Source organism: Maylandia zebra, linkage group LG2 (assembly GCF_041146795.1).
Source record: "Maylandia zebra isolate NMK-2024a linkage group LG2, Mzebra_GT3a, whole genome shotgun sequence".
NCBI lineage: Eukaryota > Metazoa > Chordata > Actinopteri > Cichliformes > Cichlidae > Maylandia > Maylandia zebra.
The window spans coordinates 12,923,486-12,934,084 of NC_135168.1; the positions used below are offsets into that span (position 1 = coordinate 12,923,486).

The 10,599-nt window shown below is 39.7% G+C and overlaps 2 long non-coding RNA genes across 3 annotated transcripts in view; both read right to left on the reverse strand.

Annotated features, from left to right (window-relative positions):
• The window catches only part of LOC112433374 (uncharacterized), a 254,707-nt gene that overhangs the window by 142,678 nt on the left and 101,430 nt on the right, over positions 1-10,599 (reverse strand). The window lies entirely within an intron of this gene.
• On the reverse strand, positions 3,213-4,694 carry LOC143413587 (uncharacterized). Of its 2 annotated transcripts, none has more exons than XR_013094190.1 (3): positions 4,336-4,694; positions 3,892-4,250; positions 3,213-3,287 (listed from the first exon to the last, which is right to left on the reverse strand). It is a non-coding gene; the product is annotated as an uncharacterized LOC143413587 (long non-coding RNA). The 2 variants fall into 2 exon arrangements; XR_013094191.1 differs by lacking the exon at positions 4,336-4,694 and having other exon boundaries at positions 3,892-4,065; positions 4,143-4,190.

The window sequence follows — 10,599 nt, forward strand, 5'->3', positions numbered from 1 at the left end:
AGTGAGTTCTGCAAAATGATTCCCACCATTGCACACTCTGTCAGCCTCCAGTGTGCCCTTTTTTTGTCCTTTAACTGAAGAAAGTCGGTAGTCAGAACATATGAGATAAGTGAGATCCTCATTTTGCCTGCTTATTTCAAGATACAACATTTTCACAAACTGCTGTAGGATAACCTTGCTATTTGTCTTTTCCAACACTTCTACATTCATCCATATTTCCTTGTCTGCTTCTTTCCAGGTGAAAAGTACCTGAAATGGGTGAAAGATTTTGTTTCCAAAAACAAAAGCATGTGCGTTCACCTGAAGAAGCCAAGTGGTGCTGACCTGTGGATAGAAGAGCTTGAGAACACCAAATACAACGGGGATGATGATGAAGTTAACGCCTGGGGAAAATTCTACCTTCCCGAGATTGTAAAAATGCAGGTTATTGGTGTGGTAAAGGGCACCTCATGTCCATGTGACGAGCTTGTGCTGATGACGTGTGAGGACAAAAAGCTGTACGGCTATGACGGAGAGGAGCTGCATCTGCTGGCTTCCAGTTTCCTGGAACTATGTGACAAAACGATAGAGTATCCAGCATCCAAGCGCTACTACAATGGAGAGGCCTTCAAAGATATGGTGAGAAGTTAGACTGCTAAGAATAAGACTGGGGATGCCTAGTGTTAGAGATCAATCACCTGAGCTTTTCTTTGTATTGTTGTGTGTTCTGTTTACACTGAGGAGGACTGGAAAAAAGTTAAGATGAGTGATGTGGGGAGGAAACTGCAGGAAGAACATAAAAAGCTGGTAAATGAAACCCAGTCAGCGTTCGTCAGCCTAATATCATAGGTGGGTATTGGAGCTGAGTATCATCACTGATTTCTAGAACCTGTTCAATTCCAATTCACAAGGTCCCAATTAGATTCCATTTAATTCTTACTCAGAGAGTCAGAAACATTATAATTCTGATCATTTATCAGTACTGACACTTGTGAAACTTCATCAGAGGTGTGAGCATCACAGCAGATGCTTTTGTGTCAAAGTAACTGAGGATAAAACACAAAACCATGAAGCAGATTTTCCTGGCCTAGCTTTTTACAGTAGATAACCTTAAAAATATTATTCTGCAGTAGAACAAAAGCAGACGAGAACCACGACTCAACAAATGTACATTGGCTGATGCTGCTGAAGTGATTCAGAGGTTTTAATAAGAGGTTTTAATAGAGACACAGCAGAGCATTTTGCAGTTTCACTTAATTTGAAAAAAATAAATAAAATTTGGTATTGAACAGCAGAAATGAGGCTGTCTTGTCGGAAGTCATTAAAAAAAAATGGCTGTAAACAACGGTAGACTGCTTCATAACAAGCAAGCGAATAATGCCAAAAACAGAGATTTGAGATGGGAAACGGTGTTCTTAAAGTACACTGAGAGAGGCAGAGAGCTGTGCTGTGTTGTTTTTCTGTGTGTGTTTTAATGGTGGTGGAAGCAAACCAGCAAAAGTAAGAGGGAATTCATGACAATGTTTATGTCAAGCGAAATGTGTCTTCTTTTGCTGCTGGTTTGGTTAGAGAGAGACAAAACGTGCAGCTTCAGGATCTGAGCAGCTTTCAGCACCAACGGCATCACAGCTCAGACTTGGATTCAGGATTAAGCCCTTTATGTTTGACTGTAGTGATTGTAGCTCTGTCCTTGTTATTAATCGCTTTAGTCAAACACAGCTATTGTTTGCTGGGATGTGTATATCCTTGACAGTTTGTATCTCAGAGTTATCAAAGACACTGTGGATAATCATCAAGAGATTGTTGTTCTCTTAATAATGACCTATTTGATTGTTTGTTTTTTCTTCTTCTTACAGATTCTGGTATTTGGCCAAAAGAGAGCTTCACAATTCTTGGCTTCACCTGTGGTAGAAAAATGACTGAAGTTATGCAACACTCTCTAAAATTAAAGCTATGCAACGCTTTAACATGAATGGCGAAGGAGTGCATCTCTTTCACTGTCTCTTCCTGTCCTCTTCTCAGTCTTTGTTGTGGCACCTCTGCTATGTGTTATAGAAAGCACTTGGAATCATGTTCAATACAAAAACACCAAACTCGTGGGATTGCCCTAGCAAGCAGTTGGTAAAAACTAATTAAAACTGATATATCAGCTTCACTTTCTAGCTGCAAAAGCACGTTTCTGCAAAAGCATGCAGTTTCCTGTCAGCACTTTTTGGCACAGAGTGTACTCAGAGTTAGGCCTTTCTTATATAAAGCAATATAATCAGCATATAAACATTTAAGATGATAAATTTAAAGCTCAACAGTAACTGCTATAAATATTATAACTACACATGTAGTGCTTTTGCTTAAGTAAATTATAGTTGGGATCATAATAAGAAAACATGTGTTTTTATTTTCTGTGTACCCTGGGTACAGACCAGTATAAATATGGGATTCTTCCCAATAAATGCTGTCTGATAATGCTTCATATTGCATTAAACACTAGATATGTAAGCAAACAAACAAAAACCCATAGAAGCCAGTTTTAATTATTAAATGTGACAATTACATGGAGATGGAAAGTAAACATGCTTATACACGTCTCTGTGATTACAGAAAATCCACACAGATGCTGTCAGAGCAGAGAATCTTTGATTTATCAGAATGATGAATGCAAATGATTTCATGAAATCTCACTCTTGTTCTGGGTTGTAAAATTCACCTGTCCAGTTAAACCGAATCCTTTGCAACACGGTTCTAAGAACCCTACCAACCTCATCCTCAGCTCTCTGCCTGTTGTCCTTTTCAGCTGAGTATTCATCCACATGTGTTTCAACTTCTCTCTCATTTTCAAGCAAATTGCTCAGGCTCTCAGCTTCAGCACAGTTACCATATGGCCACTCTCTGAGGTCTTCTGTGTTCAAGCCAAACAAATTCTTACATGATCTGCAAGGCTTCATTCTGGCACCATCACGGAGACAAAAAGCCTCACACCTGATATTTCCAGGTACTTCAATTGTTCCATCAAAGTAATCTTTCTGGACTGTGTTTGGATAATAGGTCATCACCGCACCAGATACATATTTATGCCATTTGCTAAGACAGGAGGCAGCAATCATAATTTTCCCAGCGTTAGGACCTTTGGTGGACATGGAGACTCCGCAGTACCTTTCTGATTTGTTGGTTTGGGATTTTTGAGAAATGCAGATGGTGGACGAGACGAAAGCTGTTTTTTTATTATTCTCTTCTAAGTCCAAGTCTGTGAGGAGCTCTTGCAGACTCTGCTTTATTTGCTCTTCATTCTCTGAGTTATTTTGCAGGACGATCTGAAAACAGTTACAGATCTGGTCAAAGTGTTGCACCTGATTATATAGTTGTTTTTCATAGAAAGTTGATCAACATGTTTGTTTCGCTGCTTGACTTATTTAACTATGCAGGACCATTGGATGCTTTTGGTTTAGACATTTTAAGATAGGGGGTGAAACATGTCACAAAAATCTATTTAATTTTAAATCAATAAGCAAAAATCCATCTTTGTTCTCACTAATTTATAATTAAATTTGCTAATTGACCTTTTTTTTTTCTATTTTGCTATGCCGGGCTGTCAAAACACGCTGAATTTAGAGTCTTTGAGCTTAACAGATCCAGCAGCTACACAGTGACAGCATCATATACGCCTTGAAGACTGTAAGCATCTCCAATAATGAGTCTGTTAGACATTATTTAGAACTAACAAATTCTGAAGCAAGTCTCCAGCTCTCCTGCAGTCTCTGTGTTTGGTGGAGAAGTATAGCTAGAAGCATATGTTGAAGTATAAGGTACAGTATGGATTTTCTTTGGATTTCTCAGTAAAAAAGCACTTTGCATTATACTTTCCTAAAAACTGGAAGTTTGTCAGATTGACTGAAAATGTGAGAAGAGTTATCTTACCATGTCGAGCACACAGGAGAAGGGACTTCGCCTGGGAAGCTGAGTCGAATACAACTTTAAAGGCCTGGGATATCTTCTCATTAAAGAACCCAACACAAAAGGATTAGGGAAGATTTCTTCTGGAGAAAAGGGGATGTTGTTGATTTTGCCCAGAAACAACATGCTGTGAAGGATCTGTTGAGTGAAAACATATTTGCTTATTGTTAGTAGTGATAAACAGGACTGTCTTAAAAGTGTCAAAGGTAACACACCTCATCCACCAAGTGTTGACTTCCCGGAGTCATGTAAGAGCCCCGAACCCTCCTCTTGGTAATCTTGTAGGCATTAGTTTTGAACCTCCTTTGAGAAATTGTTGTCTTCTAAAATGATAATGATCGAGCAGTTAGGGATTTAAAGACACAGGAGATCTGATAACTTTGGCTACAGCAGAGTCTGCAGACATACCTATTTTGCTCTTGGTCGGCCTATTTTAAACATGAGAGAAAACATAGTTAGTGAAATGTTGATAACATACAATGACTATCATTGGTGGCTGAAAAGATGCCAGGTAACAAGTGAAAAGCTGCTACTTACCATCGCCACAGTCTAAGAATGAAACAGGAAACACTGAGCGAGTTGCCTCCATCTTAAAGCTGTTGATCATGTGATTTAAAGGAAAGCCACACCCAGCTCTTTCCTGGAATTTTACTCGACTGTAGAAAACTGCTCCATTTGCCCCGCCCACCCATGATCTTTAATATCTACCAAAAACAACCTTTTGGTTGTCAGTAACCAGCCGATCGTTTTCGCGATTAAAAAGTGGCTTTTTGCGGCGGCGTTCCCACCGCGAGCAGAACTCCAGCTCAAAAACCGCTGTTTCTGAACACTTTTATTTACTTAAGCACTTTAATGGGCTTACTTTGAAACAAAGTGCGATTGAATGATTATTGTTATGTGTTGCCTTGAATTCGGCTATGCTGTCTGTTAGACAGCTGTTTTCCTTTATTGTTGTTTTTGTATTGTTTGTAGCGAACGCTACTGGAATGTATAGATTAAGCTACGTAGCCAAGATGATTAATAATTTAACTGTTGTACATTGGTTGATGATGATTTGCATTGTTACATAGGCTTGCAGAAAAATATATTTGTTTACCGGTAAACTGAATCGAACTTGATGTGCCAATGGACATTTTTCTGACCTACAGGTCAGGTTTTGTTCCCTCCCTTTGAATTAATCTTCTTCATATTGAAGTGGCGAGCCGGTAGGACCATTCTTTGTTTCCCCTCTTTCCCCCACTTAGCCGTCTTTGGATTACGGACATATTTCCCCATTTGTATGAAGCTGGACTCTAAGGAGGAATACCTTAAAAGTGAACTTTAAAAAGAAGAGGACCAAAAAGGACTTTTGCACAGAAAGATCACAGCATTGATTTATTATTTAATTGTGGGCATTTATGTTGTGTGTTGTGTTAATTATTTTGTTCCATTTCCCCTTTCCTCCATTTATTCAATATATTTTTGGTACAAGATATTGCAGTCTTTGGTCTCATCATTCACACCATCTAGGCTCCATAAAGAACTATTTCTTCTGCGCGTCAGTCAGTAAACTCATCCATTGAAATAAACTAGTCCTTAAATAACTTTGAGTTACACAGTGGCAAATGTAATAGAGAAAGACACAGGGCCACCTGAAATCTGTCGTCCTATCTGATTCAAAACCAACATGTAGGAGAATCTGGAATCTTTGATTTTGAGTTAAAAATAAAATATGGGTAAAATGCAGAAATGTTTTTACTAACATGTACTAACAGAGACTTGGAGGACAGAGACCTAATGTTTAATAATCCACATTTCACTGTTTTACTCTTTGGTTCAGATGTGGATACTGTATTGTTCTTTCTATGTGATTGTTTATGTTTAAGTTGTTTGTTGCTGGTTTTTAGTTTTTTTGTCTGTTTGGAAGCTGACACAGTCTCTATGGAGATGGGTTTTTGGGGGGGTAGCAGGAGGAGAGAAGCTGCAGAGAGGCGTGTAAGACTGCAACTCTGCTTCCTGGTCCCAACTCTGGATAGTCATATTTTGGGGGGTTTAATAAACTACTACTCCCTGATGTAAAGCTGAAGTATTACACAGCTAGTTTAAATGCTGTAGGCTGCAGCCGTTGCTCTAACACTATAACTGTAACAGGGCTCAGTGCTGCTTCTAACAGTCTGAGCTGCTTCAGGCTTTATTTGTGAGGAGCACAGCAGCTTACAAACACGTGGCTGGGCCTGGACCCAAAGGAGTGTTTGTTAAAGCCTGCAGTGAATCCAGCAGCAGAATGATGGAAATGCAACACAGCAATGATGAAGAGGAGCAGCATTAAAGCCAAAGTCCAGTTCATACAGTCAGGTCCATAAATCAAATAAGGGAAAGTAAAATGTTGTTGGATGCACCTGTCTGCAGCCTTAATGCTCTCTGGTCACTATGGTAACGCGTAAACATTTCTTTCAAAATAAGACACACGACTACAACACGGGAAAAGACCCAGGGAAACGAAGTTAACGATAAAAACCCTGAAAACCATTGTTGGATTTATATTTTATCATTGTCATTGTTATTGGGGAATATCTAACCATATATGCTCAGAGGTGTAGAACCAATTGTGTAATGATAGTAGTCTTTAAAGACTTTGTGTGACTCCAGAGTGTTCTGGCATTCACACCCACGTCCTGGGATCATGGGAGAGGTGCTACCTTCTTATTGTTTTGTGGTAGGATGTCTGTTTTAGTCTAAGTGCCTTTTGTTTAGATGAACTGCTGGACTTCCAGACCAGCAGGTTTAGGGAAGTCGTTTATGGGGTCACACTCTGACTCCACACACACACACACACACACACACACACACACACACACACACACACACCTACATAACATACAGACTGGTACCTTTGTTCACGTGTATGTTAATGAACCTATGTATGTTCATGTAACCTCAATAAAAGAGCAGTGTTACGAGGGAACGGACGAGAGCGACTGTGGTCAAGCGAAGGAACGGCATTGGTCCAGGTCTCTCCCGTGCACGAGAAACATAAAGAACTACTCGTGTCTTGCTTTGCTGTGTAGCTGGATTGAACGATCCAGCGAACAGGTTTATGCTACAAACCTATCAACCATCAATTTCACACCGAGCCTCGACTCTCACGGCCCGGTACCAAACGACTCACGGACCGGTCCGTGACCCGGGGGTTGGGAACCGCTGAGTTAACGCATGAGTAGTTCAGGGCTGCACGTCATTTTCATTGTTAATATCTTTGTGAAAAGCACATTGATGTGAAAATCTTCATGAGAGTCAGAGGCCCTACAACACGATTAAAGATTCATTCAAAAGAAAATCACAAGTTATTATCATCTTCAGAACATTTCATTAAACATTAGAGACAGACTGCTGAGTACATCTCATCTCTATCCAAACAACCTACAGTCCACAAACACATCATGAACCAGTGCTCTGGGCTGTGGTCTGTCCCCAGTTACATGGATCAGCTGGTTCCCTGGAGGTGACTGCTGCTGTGGTTTGGAGCGGATGAATAAACCTGAACTGAATCAGGTGTCCAGTTACTTTTGGTCCCTTTAAACCAGGCTGTCACATGTTCAGCATGTGAAACTCCTCCTCCTCCGTGAAAACGGGTGTGGGTCACAATCAGCCAAGGTTTTGGGTGAACCCATTGTGAGATCTAGCCCCACGCTATCATGTGATTTCCTGTGATCAAATGTCCCAGGATGTGAGTGGGCGTTAAGACGTCCATGTCCCTCATCAAGCAACTTAAAGAAGTCCAGACGCTTTTCTTTCCAAGCTCCTTCAACAACATCATTCATAGAACAACTTCCAGCTTCTTTTGCTCGGCTACAGTTTGGATGGATTTGCAGATGCAACAAGACTAAAATGGTTAGGGTCAGGAGGTCAAAGGTCAGAGCTCCTGTGGGTCTGAGGGCGGCCTCACGCTGGAGAAGGATGAAGGAGTCTGACCTGAGCCAGTGTTTGACATGAACACATCAGCACTGCTGTCAGTGAGCCTAACGACAGCCGTTAGCATCATTTCAGTGTTTCAGTCATAAAAACACTTCCTGTCTCTGTGGTGGTTACAGTGACATCATGCAGTTTGTGCTTTGACCTCCAGAGGGCGACAAATCAGCACAGACAGAGAGCTCCATTCAAACTTTGCTGCCATCAGGAATAATTCTTCAAATATAATCATCAGTGTTTGAGCAGTTATGATATCAGGGACAATCTAGACATGTGTGACAATACTGAACATGTCACATGACACACCTCAAACATCATGTGATCCACTCTCAGTCTGCACTTTCATTCATGACTTCAACAGGTTGAAATGAGCTTTGAAGAAACATTCAGTGAAATAAATCTTTCATGGATTCATGTGAGCAGCAGATGAACTTTGTACCAACAACATCTTCAATAACAGAGTCTGAATGAAGCTCAGGTGTTGATGCTGCTCACTGATTGGACGCTTGCTTTCAGCTCTGCTCTCAGTCTTTACTGCACAGGTGAAGGTAGAAAGTGTGACTGGATCTATAGACTGGAAACAGAGAAACATGCTGAACATTTGAAGCTTTGCAGCAGAAATGTTCATGTTACAAATACAGCAGAGCTGATCTGGGATCAGTGTGTTCACACCTGCAGCTACAACAAGGTTTCATGTCTCCACACGTCAGCATGTGAACTTTACTCTGACTCAGTCTGAGCAGTCAGACGGCATATTTTTAAAGTTAACACATCAGCACACACAGAGCTGAGCCCCTCCCACCTGTGCTGAGTTTCAGGTGGAGCCCCGCCTCCTTCCAGGAAGCAGCTCACCTGTGTGTCCGTGTTTAGTGTCCAGGTGTGGAGTGGAGCTTGTTGTTGGTGTGTGAAGAAACTGTAAGTTTGCTTTGTTTCCTCCTTTAACAGTTTGTCTTTAGGAACTTTACTGTTTGTTCAGCTCGTGTTTGATTTCTTCACACAACAAACTGTGTGTGTTTGTATTTCTGGTCTCTCCATTAAAGTCAGTGTGTAACGTTTTCCAACAAGGCCGAGTGTCTCCGCCATTTTCTGGCCTTGTGTGATCAGAGTCCGGGAATCAGACTAAACACACTGAATGTGGCCTGAGCTCAACCGGAGAGCCGCTGAGCTCCGGATGTTTTTATTTACACGCACAGCAGGAGACAGAGAGCGCACTTTGTAAATGAATACTTCGTATAGATGTGTGTTAGATACAGGTTCAACATGTCGGTCTTAAAAATACTGCGTCACAAACTGTTGGCTCCTCTCCAACAGGAAGAAGTGTTACAAAACACACGAAACTGAAACTCAACTTAGAACTAGAACAGCTAGATCTGAAACAAGTTAAAGTAGAAATAAAAACACAAACTAAAACTAAATTATTGAGAATGATCAATGAAATTATTTTGGAAAACTGATTAACATTTTACAGGAAATGGCGTGTTAGTGTTGTTAGTTTGGCTAAAAAAAAAGACTGAGTCACTGCTTTCAAAAAGTTCCGTTTTTATCATAAAATCTACATTAATCTACGTCAGTCCAGCCTCTGACCCCGTAAATATATAATAAATAAAAAATCAAATATAAACTGAAACAAGCAAACTCACCGTGGAAACTAACTGAAACTAAACAGAATTAAAAACACAAAGTGAAAAAGAAATGCAAATAAAAACTAATTAAAAATTACAAAACTACAACAACCTTGCTGTCTGTGGATATGTTTTGGGTGGAGGTTTCAGCCACCACAGACGTCTTCCTTCATTTGTCTGTAAGTCAGTGAGATCATTTAAAGATGGTTACATATCTGCCACAGTGTTAATTTAAAGTTCTCACCCTTTGTGTTCAGAGGCAGCAGGTGGAGGGACAGCAGAGGACTTTGTTTTTTAAAACAAATTTGATTCAGCAGGTCGGCCTCTGTTAAAAATATCACGAACTGTCCGCTCAGACTGTTCACACTGAAACAAAGATGGAGGATAAAACATGTTTTACATTTCTCAGACTGAACAAACGTTACTGTATTAAGTTTAAAACACTGTTAATAAATCGGAACATTTAAAGATGCTTCAGTCACGGTTTTTATATTAATAGTAAGTCAGATGTTGAGCTTTGACATGTAAAAAGTTTTTCTTTTTTCCTGGTGAGGAAAAAAGTTTGAAAAAAATCAGTTTTAAGTTTTATATATACATATTTGATTTGTACGGGACTCATATTTTAATACTAAAGTAAACCTTTTGTCTTCTGTCTGTACAAAATACCAGATATTAAAGTGCAGATGTTACAGATGTTTATATATTTTATTATGAAACGGAACAAATGAACAGTTTAGCACAAACAAACGTTAACATGTAGATATTGTACTAAACTGCAGTGAATATGAACTCAAACTCTGACTTTTAGAAGATTAAACTTTATAGTGACGTGTAGGAGAGGAACAGATGAACACGAACTTTGATATTTGAATACAAACGAGTGATTCTGAGGATTTTTTTTTCTCACCTCATCATCTTATAATATATTTGCTTATTCTTCATAAACAGTAAAAAAAAATCAGATCAGTGGATCTATTTTACCGTTTTAATGGCAGAATGGACAGAAGTTTTATATCTGTGTTTATTTTTGAGGGGATCACTGTATATCAGAACTGTTATAGTTTAATATTATTTCTGTACAACTGCTTCAGCAAAAAAGCTT